Genomic DNA, 11,264 nt, shown 5'->3' on the forward strand with positions numbered 1-11,264 from the left:
GTTTTCCAAATGCAATGCAACATTTTCCACAGTCCGTGATGATTTGGGGAGCAATGTCATCTGCTGGTGTTGGTCCACTGTGCTTTATCAAGTCCAAAGTCAGCATCTTGATCACCGCCATACCAGCATCCTAATCACTGCCATTCTGCTGTCCTGATCACCACCATACCAGTGCCCTGATCATTGCCATACTAGTGTCCTGATAGCCGTCACACAAGTGTCAACAGAGCCAATGTCCCTGACTGCAGTGACACCAGACCGCTATACACCAGCACCACTGTCCTGATCACTGCCACACCAGTGTCAACAGTAAGTTTCACCAGAATCTGAATGCCATGTCCAAAAAAAAAAAAATACACCAGAGAGGAGACATTCCATCTTCTGAGCAGGTCTATAAACCAGAGGCTCAGAGAGTACAGCTGAACAAATGGCTCTATATTTAGGATGTGTCTGGTCTATAAACCAAAGGCTCTGGATGTACAATTGGATAAATGGTTCTATATTTAGGATGCGTCTGGTCTATAAACCAGATGATCTGGATTACAGTTGGATAAATGGCTCTATATTGAGGATGTGTCTGTTCTATCAACCTGAGGATCTGAATGTACAGTTCAATAAATGGTTCTATATTTAGGATGTGTCGGGAGTATAAACCAGAGGCTCTGGATGTATAGTTGGATAATGGTTCTATTTTTAGGATGTATCGGTAGTATAAACCAGAGGCTCTGGATGTACAGTTGGATAATGGTTCTATATTTAGGATGTGTCTGGAATATAAACCAGAGGCCCTGGATGTACAGTTGGATAAAGAGATCAGGATGTATCTGGTTTATAAACCAGAGGCTCTGGGTGTACAGTTGGATAAAGAGCTCTATATTTAGGACCAGAGGCTTTGGATGTACAGTTGGATAAATGTCCCTATATTTAAGATGTATCTGGTCTATAAACCAGAGGCTCCGGATGCACAGTTGAACAAAAAGCTCTGTATATAGGATGTATCTGGTTTGTACAGTTGGCTAGAGATGGGCCGAACAACCCCCTGTTCGGTTTGCAGCAGAACTTTTAAACATCGCAAAAGTTCAGAACCGAATAACAAACTTGAGTGAAGCCTATGAGGCCAGAACTGGAAAAATAAAAAACGACTATTTTGAAGGCTTATATGCAAGTAATTGGGCATACAGTGATTATGGGGTCTGGATACTGCCCTGGAGGAAATGTATTAATGAAAAAAAAGTTTGTAAAAAACATAATTTTTAAATGAGCAGTGATTTACTGATGCTTAAAACAGGATTCCGGCCAGCTAAAAAAAAATTTTTAAGTCAGCAGCTACAAACACTGTAGCTGCTGACTTTAAATAAGTAGACTTACCTGTCCTGGCGCCCGCGATGTCGGCAGCCCGAGGCTGACCCGTCCCTCAGCTCTCAGGTCCCGGCACCGCCATCCTAGGTAAGGGAAACAGGCAGTGGAGCCTTGCGGCTTCACTGCCAGTTTCCTACTGCGCATGCGTGAGCGGCGCGGCGATCTGTGAATGGCCCCGTGGTTTTCTGGGAACACACACAGTTCTCAGAAGGCAACGGGGCCGCTCAGCTAGGAGCAGAACATGCTGGGGAATAGGAATAGGCAGATTAGGAAGACTGCCTAGCAACAAGGGTTCAGGTAAGTTTTAAAAAAAAAATTGTTGTCAAATGTTTTTTTTTTAAATTTTTTAGGATTTTTGGTGCAATTTTTTTTTCAGGGTGGCCCTCCACTTTAAAGTGAAACCCTCAAAATGAGAAATAACAATAAAAATAAGAAAATCCTTTAACTATAGTGCCTGGGGGGTTGGCAGAATTGGCCTTGCTGTCAAAAATTAAAATTTGATGCCCTGCTCAAACAGGTGTTGAAAAATTGGTCTTTGGGTGTCAGTGGTGCCTTCACACCATAACCCTATAGAAGTACTCTTGATGAAAGCAAGCATTGGCCTTGCTGTCAAAAATTGCAATGATATGCACCTTTTAAACAGGTGCGGAAAAATTGGTCCTTGGGTATTAATTGTGTCCATGAAACCTACTCCAAAAATTTGTTCCAGATGAAATCAACTCCCACAAAGATAGGCAGCCTAGACAGTCTTTCAGAGATTCGAGATCCAGAAAGCACTAAATCAGCAACATAGGCGTGCGCACACATTAAGACTCCAGAAGAGTGTGTTGCCCACATTCAGACTCAAGAAGAGTGTGTTGCCCACAATCAGGCTCCAGAAGAGTGGGCCATTCAGGCCCCAGCAGGGTGGGTCTTTCAGGCCACAGCAGAGTGGGCCATTCAGGCTCCTGAAGAGTGGGTGCTTCAGGCTCCAGCAGAGTGGGCCCTTCAGGCTCCAGAAGAGTGGGCCCTTCAGGCTCCAGAAGAGTGGGCCCTTCAGGCTCCAGAAGAGTGGGCCCTTCAGGCTCCAGAAGAGTGGGCCCTTCAGGCTCCAGAAGGGTGGGCCCTTCAGGCTCCAGAAGGGTGGGCCCTTCAGGCTCCAGAAGGGTGGGCCGTTCAGGCTCCAGAAGCGTGGGCCATTCAGGCTCCAGCAGAGTGGGCCGTTCAGGCTCCAGCAGAGTGGGCCGTTCAGGCTCCAGCAGAGTGGGCCGTTCAGGCTCCAGCAGAGTGGGTCGTTCAGGCTCCAGAAGGGTGGGCCATTCAGGCTCCAGAAGGGTGGGCCGTTCAGGCTCCAGAAGAGTGGGCCATTCAAGTTCCAGAAGGGTGGGCCGTTCAGGCTCCAGCAGGGTGGGCCGTTCAGGCTCCAGAAGGATGGGCCGGTCAGGCTCCAGCAGAGTGGGCTGTTCAGGCCCCAGAAGGGTGGGCCGTTCAGGCTCCAGCAGAGTGGGCCATTCAGGCTCCAGAAGGATGTGCCGTTCAGGCTCCAGAAGAGTGGGCCTTTCAGGCTCCAGAAGGGTGGGCCGTTCAGGCTACAGATGGGTGGGCCATTCAGGCCCCAGCAGAGTGGGTCGTTCAGGCTCCGAAGAGTGGGCCCTTCAGGCTCCAGATGGGTGGGCTGTTCAGGCTCCAGAAGGGTGGGCCATTCAGGCTCCAGAAATTTCTTCCAGATGAAATCAACACCCAGAAAGATAGGCAGCCTAGACAGTCTTTCAGAGATTCAAGATCCAGAAAGCACTAAATCAGCAACATAGGTGTGCGCACACATTCAGACTCCAGAAGAGTGTGTCTCCCACATTCAGGCTCCAGAAGAGTGGGCCATTCAGGCTCCTGAAGAGTGGGTGCTTCAGGCTCCTGCAGAGTGGGCCATTCAGACTCCAGAAGGGTGGGCCGTTCATGCTCCAGAAGCGTGGGCCGTTCATGCTCCAGAAGCGTGGGCCGTTCAGGCTCCAGAAGCGTGGGCTGTTCAGGCTCCAGCAGAGTGGGCTGTTCAGGTTCCAGCAGGGTGGGCCATTGAGGCTCCAGAAGAGTGGGCCGTTCAAGCTCCAGAAGGGTTGGCCGTTCAGGCTCCAGTAGAGTGGGCTGTTCAGGTTCCAGAAGGGTGGGCCGTATAGGCTCCAGAAGGGTGGGCCGTTCAGGCTCCAGCAGAGTGGGTCATTCAGGCTCCAGAAGGATGGACCAATCAGGCTCCAAAAGAGTGGGCCGGTCAGGCTCCAGAAGGGTGGGCCGTTCAGGTTCCAGAAGGGTGGGCCGTTCAGGCTCCAGAAGGGTGGGCCGTTCAGGCTCCAGAAGGGTGGGCCATTCAGGCACCAGAGGGGTGGGCTGTTCAGGCTCCAGCAGAGTGGGCTGTTCAGGCTCCAGAAGGATGTGACGTTCCGGCTCCAGCAGAGTGGGCCGTTCAGGAGAGTGTGATGCTCACGTTCAGACTCCAGAAGAGTGTGACACTCATGTTCAGATGCCAGAAGAGTGTGACTCTCATGTTGAGACTCCAGCAGAGTGTGATGCTCACGTTGAGACTCTAGTAGAGTGTGATGTGCACATTGGGACTATACCAGACATTGAGACTCCACTAAAATGCCAGGGGAACCATGGCAACATCTCCTCTGGCAAAGATGGGGGCAAGGTTACAAGAAAGGATAAGCAGATACTGGTGGTAGGGGATTCAATTATTAGAGAAACAGAGAGGGTAATCTGTCACAAAGACCGTGAACTCCGAACAGAATTTTGTTTACCAGCCGCTCGGGTTTGGGGCAGATCGGATGGACAGATTGTTGCTTGGGGCTGGGGAGGACCCAACTGTCTTGGTACATATTGGTACCAATGACAAAGTTAGAGGAAGATGGAGCATCCTACAAAATGATTTCAGGGACTTGGGGGCTATATTGAAGAAAAGGACCTCCAAGGCAGTATTTTCAGAATTACTACCTGTACCTCAAGCCACACCAGGAAGGCAGCAGGAGCTTAGGGAACTTAACAAATGGCTGAGGAACTGGTGCAGAGAAGAGGACTTTGACTTCATGGAGAACTGGGCTGACTTTGCGGTCAGTTACCACCGGCTCTATAGCAGGGACGGACTGCACTTAAATGGGAGGGAGGCAGCTTTTTTGGGAGTGAAAATGGCCAACAAGTTGGAAAAATTTTTAAATTAGGTGGTGGGGAGGAGGGATCAGAGGAAGACAAGGAACACGAGATAGAGGATCTTCGAGTCAAGCCATCATCACTGGAGTGTCCTCTTAAGTCATCGCTCTATGGAAGGATTTTCATTAGCATCGGACTCCAGAAGAGCAATATCACCAGTACTCTTCACAAACAGGAGTGCCACATGGTTTTCTCGCAGTCGTGCGTTGGTCCAGCTATGCGGGGAGGTTGGAGACTGGTAGTCTTTTCTGCAGGCGTGTGTTGGACCAGCTATTAGGGGAGGTTGGAGGCTGATAGTCTTTTGTGCAGGCATGTGTTCGACCAATTATGTGGGGAGGTTGGAGGCTGGTAGTCTTTGCTGCAGGTATGCGTTGGACCAGATATGAGGGGAGGTCAAAGGATGTTTGTCTATTCTGCAGGCATGCATTGGACCAGCTATAAATGAAGTTGGAGGCCAGCAGACTTTGCTGCAGGCGTGTGTTGGAACAGCTATGAGGGGAGGTCGGAGGCCATTAATATTTTCTGCAGACGTGCCTTGGACCAGTTGAAAGGGGAGGTCGGAGGCCAGTAGAGCTGCACGATTCTGGCTAAAATGAGAATTGCAATTTTTTTGCTTAGAAGATAGATCATGATTCTCTCACGATTCTCATGGCGTAACATCATCTTTCACATTAAACAAAATAATTGGGCTAACTACTGTTTCGTTTTTTTTTTTATTCATTGAAGTGTATTTTTCCCAAAAAATTGCGTTTGAAAGACCACTGTGCAAATACAGTGTGACATAAAATATTGCAACAATCACCATTTTATTCCCTAGGACCCCTGCTAAATATATATATATATATATATATATATATATATATATATATATATATAATGTTTGGGGGTTCCAAGTAATTTTCTAGCAAAAAAATCTGATATTAACTGTAATGCCGCGTACACACGGTCGGACTTTTCATCTACAAAAGTCCAACGGACGCCGACGGACTAAAGCTGGCTGGTAATCCGATCGTGTGTGGGCTTCTCCGGACTTTCAGCAGACTTTTTCAGCCTCAAATCCGACGGACTTTAGATTTGAAACATGCTTCAAATCTTTACGTCGTAAGTACGACGGACCCCGAAATCCGCTCGTCTGTGTGCTAGTCCGACGGACAAAAACCCATGCTAGGGCAGCTATTGGCTACTGGCTATGAACTTCCTTATTTTAGTCCGGTGTACGTCATCACGTACGAATCCGTCGGACTTTTGTGTGGTCGTGTGTAGGCAAGTCCGTTCGTTAGAAAGTCTGCTGCAAGTCCGCCGAAAGTCCGCCGGAAGTCTGTCGGACAGGCTGTCGGACTTTTGTAGACGAAAAGTCCGACCGTGTGTACGCGGCATAAGAAACAAGTGTCAGAAAAAGGTGTAGACTTTAAGTGGTTAAACTTCCTGCATATTCACACAGAAGTTTTATCCCTTTGATCTAAGATGGAAGAGTTACAATGTTGTTAAAAACTTGGTTTGGTAGAAAGCCGGAGTGAGCAGAGAACTCTCTATACTTGTTACATAAAAGAATCGGGGAAAACTTCAATACAGATTGTCAGAGGGGGTGAATCGAGATTGCAATCTTTAACGATTAATTGTGCAGCTCTAGAGGCCAGTAGTCTTTTTTGTAGGTGTACGTTGGACCAGCTATTAGGGGAGGTTGGAGGCCTGTTTTTTTTTTTTCTTTTAACTTTTTATCATCTGGTACTGTCGAACCAGCAATAAAACAGTGGCTGGAATAATATTAAATTTTTTCACAATAAATGGTGGAAATAATCTTTTTGAGTGCTAGAGACTTTATAAACCTAACACCAGTATCACTACAAGCACCCAAGACTTAGAGGGGTAATAGGCATTTACCCTGGAAACATTACATTAGAGGGACACAGAAATCCCAATCATATGAGGTCTCACTGTGACCAAGCACAAGCCATAAGGAAGATCCAATGGGATGTCTGGGAGCTCTATGTAGCTTCACCTACGAATGCAAATAGGTGCAACAAAAAAACCTCTGTTTTAACATTTTTAACTAGTTTAGACACTCATCTATATATCTATTTCTTGCTATATACAGTATCTCACAAAAGTAAGTACACCCCTCACATTTTTGTAAATATTTTATTATATCTTTTCATGTGACAACACTGAAGAAATGACACTTTGCTACAATGTAAAGAAATGAGTGTACAGCTTGTATAACAGTGTAATTTTGCTGTCCCCTCAAAATAACTCAACACACAGCCATTAATGTCGAAACCGCTGGCAACAAAAGTGAGTACACCTCTAAGTGAAATTGTCCAAATTGGGCCCAAAGTGTCAATATTTTGTGTGGCCACCGTTATTTTCCAGCATGGCCTTAACCCTTTTGGGCATGGAGCTTACCAGAGTTTCACAGGTTGCCACTGGAGTCCTCTTCCACTCCTCCATGATGACGTCACGGAGCTGGTGGATGTTAGAGACCTTGCACTCCTCCACCTTCCATTTGAGGGTGCCCCACGGATGCTCAATAGGGTTTAGGTCTGGACACATGCTTGGCCAGACCATCACCTTTACCCTCAGCTTCTTTATCAAGGCAGTGGTTGTCTTGGAGGTCAGTTTGGGGTCGTTATCATGTTGGAATACTGCCCTGCGGCCCAGTCTCCGAAGGGAGAGGATCATGCTCTGCTTCAGTATGTCACAGTACATGTTGGCATTCATGGTTCCCTCAATGAACTGTAGCTCCCCAGTGCTGGCAGCACACATGCAGCCCCAGACCATGACAATCCCACCACCATGCTTGACTGTAGGCAAGACACACTTGTCTTTGTACTCCTTACCTGGTTGCCGCCACACACGCTTGACACCATCTGAACCAAATAAGTTTATCTTGGCCACATCAGACCACAGGATATTGTTCCAGTAATCCATGTCCTTAGACTGCTTGTCTTCAGCAAACTGTTTGCGGGCTTTCTTGTGCATCATCTTTAGAAGAGGCTTCCTTCTGGGATGACAGCCATGTAGACCAATCTGATGCAGTGTGCGGTGCATGGTCTGAGCACTGACAGGCTGACCCCCCAGCCCTTCAACCTCTGCAGTAAGGCTGGCAGCAGTCATGCGTCTATTTTCCAAAGACAACCTCTGGATATGACGCTGAGCATGTGCACTCATCTTCTCGTCGACCATGGTGAAGCCTGTTCTGAGTGGAATCTGTCCTGTTAACCTCCCTGGCGGTATGATTATTTCGGATTTTAGGTGCTGAAAGCGGTACCATTATTTTGCATGGAAATTTGGCGTTTTATATTGTGGGTCTGTAAATCTTAACAATAACACACTTAAATCTGTCCAAACCAGAGTCTAGTAGATATCCCGGGTATGATAAAGTTTGAAACACAAAAACATAAATTATAATATAATAAATAAAAATAAATAATTAAAAAAAAAAAAATAGTAATAAAATAAATTTCCCCACAATTCACTATCGCTCAATTCTGCAAGTGTTCTAATTTACTATCGCTGTTTTCTAGCTGGTCTAAAGCCACTTTTGACGTAAAGGGACACTTTTTGGTTGCTATGGACAATCTCCAGTTTCCAGGCAGAAAGAACAGTGTATATCATGTAAAACTGCATGAGGGCATGGGCCAAAGCACTGGGGACAAAAGGGATGTGAAATAATTTCATACAGTACTGTAATCTGTAAGATTACAGTACTGTATGTGTTATGATTTTTACTTTTTTTTTAATTTGCCGCCAGGCTCCGCCCCCGTGCGTCACGCCGCTCGCAGGGAACGGAGCCTGGCATGGAGAGGCTTCGGAGGAGGACGGAGCCCTCGGACACTGCGGGGGACATCGCAGGATCCCGGGGACAAGGTAAGTAAAGCCGCCCCAGGATCCTGCAATGCGATCCCGAGTGTGGCTCGGGGTTACCGCTAATGGTACTGAATTTTAACCCCGAGCCACACTCGGGAATACCGCCAGGGAGGCTACACTGTCGTATGGTCTTGGCCACCGTGCTGCAGCTCAGTTTCAGGGTCTTGGCAATCTTCTTATAGCCTAGGCCATCTTTATGTAGAGCAATAATTCTTTTTTTCAGATCCTCAGAGAGTTCTTTGCCATGAGGTGCCATGTTGAAGTTCCAGTGACCAGTATGAGAGAGTGAGAGCGATAACACCAAATTTAGCACACCTGCTCCCCACTCACACCTGAGACCTTGTAACACTAACGAGTCACGTGACACCAGGGAGGGGAAATTGGGCCCAATTTGGACATTTTCACTTAGGGATGTACTCACTTTTGTTGCCAGCGGTTTAGACATTAATGGCTGTGTGTTGAGTTATTTTGAGGGGACAGCAAATTTAGGCTCTGTTTCCACTAGTGCGACTTATTTTGCGACTTGACACATGTCAAGTCGCATGACAAGTCAAAACCCATGTATTTCAATGGTCCCCGTTCTCATTGGTGCGACTCAAGTCGCAGCGACTCGAAAAAAGGTTCTTGCACTACTTTGTTCCGTCTTCGGTGCGACTTGTTCTCCATAGAAAGGTATTAAGTCGCAATGAAGTCGTATGTACATGTCTGACACCGCGACTTTGTTGCGACTTCCACGGAAGTCTACGGAAGCACATGATCTCTGCTCCTCCCAAATACATCACTTCCTATATCGATGTATGTGAGTGTGGAAGACAGCAGGAAGCATGCCTAGGGCAAAAAAAAATAAGCGACAAGTGCATGACAATGAGGAAATTATTAGGCTTGTCAGACAACGTCCGTCAATATATGACCTCAGAGATCCAGGTTACAAAGATCATGCAAAGAAGGAGAGAGCATGGTTGGAGGTGGCTCGCATATATTATGAGACATGGGACTCTTTCTCAGCCACAGAACGTTCTACAAAAAGTAAGTGGTTGATATATGCTGCTTAACACTTTCTGTAACCAATGGTTGTGTGCACTGTTTTTTCTTGGTGGGGCCCGCTTCTCCTGGCAGGAGATCACAATGGTTTGGCAGGAGGTAATCCCATGTCAACACTATCTGTGTTGATGGTGTCATTTATATAGTTACTTTCCTGTAACCTGTGGCTGCAGGAAAGTAAATCTGTGTGTGTGGGCCAGCAAATAATTTTTGTCCACGGTCCTAATAATATTAAATACTATTAAAGATGGCCCTGTCAACATCCTCCAGCACATGTCAAATTATGTAGGTGTCATGGGTAATATATGTAGCGGTTGTTTTAACACCATCCATATCAATTATGCAGCCTAGCAAATGAATGACCTATAGGCAGTGACTAAATTTGTTTTAAAAAATGTATACTTTGCTTTATATTTTGTAGTGCACTCGTTACAAACTCGATGGAGAAGTCTCAAAGACTGCTACAACCGGTACTTACGCAAATTAAAAGAAGGAAGGAGTGGTTCCGGCTCTAAAAGATTAGCCCCATATGCCCATGCCGGGGATCTTGAATTTTTGAAACCAGTGTTGGAAATGCGAGAGTAAGTTATCAGCAGGCATATGTTACGAATTCTACATATCAAATAGTAATGCTTACTTTAAAACTATGTGATTTGTATTTCAGAACCCAAGCAAGCTGGGAAGACAGCACACAGGGTTTGGCAGCAGAAGATGAGGCAGAGGAAGCTGCGGAGGAGGAGGAGCAAGAACAATTCCAAGACAATGTTGACAAGGAACTGTTCGTAGATGAAGCAAGGTCAACATCAAACTCAATGAATGAGGAGGATGCAGAACCAGGACCTAGCAATGTCTCTAGGCCTTTGCGAAGGTCTTCAAGGGTCAGTGCCCAGCCTGGTAAACCCATGGATAAAATTTTAGAGGTAGTCAATCAGATGTCCACTAAAATGGCTGAAAACCAGTGTGAAGACACAGCATTTCTCACTGTAATTTTAGGCATATGTAAACAGGTACCCCCTGAGAAAAAATATGCACTCAGGATGGCTTTAATGTCAACTGCTCAATCATTTGTGGGTGAGGGGCCAACAACATCCTCAGAATATATGCAACCCCCCCTTCCCCAATATCCCCCTTATCAACAATACACTCACTTTCCAAGTACACAGTATGCTCCACCAATAAACCGTCCATACTGTGACCAGTATGGTAATATACTGAATCCCTCAAGGCCACGCATGTTGCATCCAATTCCTGACCCCACTACCTCTACCCTTGGCCCCCCAACCACTCACCAACTTAGGCAGCCTACACCCAGTCATGTTCCGCCTTTTCTGGCAAGGAAATATTACCCTGGTCCATCAGTGGATTTCCCTGGACCAACCAATAGTTCAGTTTCCGGGACCACTGAAAACAAAACATACGAGCAATTGTAATTTACAATTATTATTGAGGTGTGTTTAAGACTTGTTCTCTATTTTTTGTTTGGTTGAGGAGGCCAAAACAACAACTGTTGTAATTTTAAGTTCATGGAACGTATTTCTTTATTTTTGCCTTATTGCAAAAAGAGTTGTCTTGTAAAAAAGATTCAGATATTTTTTTATATTTTTGAAATAATTTTATTTACGTGTTTTTCTGAGAGAAATAGTTTATTATTTCACTATTTGTTGTGCTTGATAAAAAATAAACAAAATGGTGTAGTTCACCCAAACACATAACCCAAAAATTTTGTGTGCTTCCCTGCACAAAAACAAAAAAAATAAAAATAATTTTGTTTACATTGTGCATTTTCGGCTTATCCTTTTTTCTAATTTGAGGAAACTACCTGT

This window comes from Aquarana catesbeiana, linkage group LG02, assembly GCF_042186555.1.
Source record: "Aquarana catesbeiana isolate 2022-GZ linkage group LG02, ASM4218655v1, whole genome shotgun sequence".
Taxonomy (NCBI): Eukaryota; Metazoa; Chordata; class Amphibia; order Anura; family Ranidae; genus Aquarana; species Aquarana catesbeiana.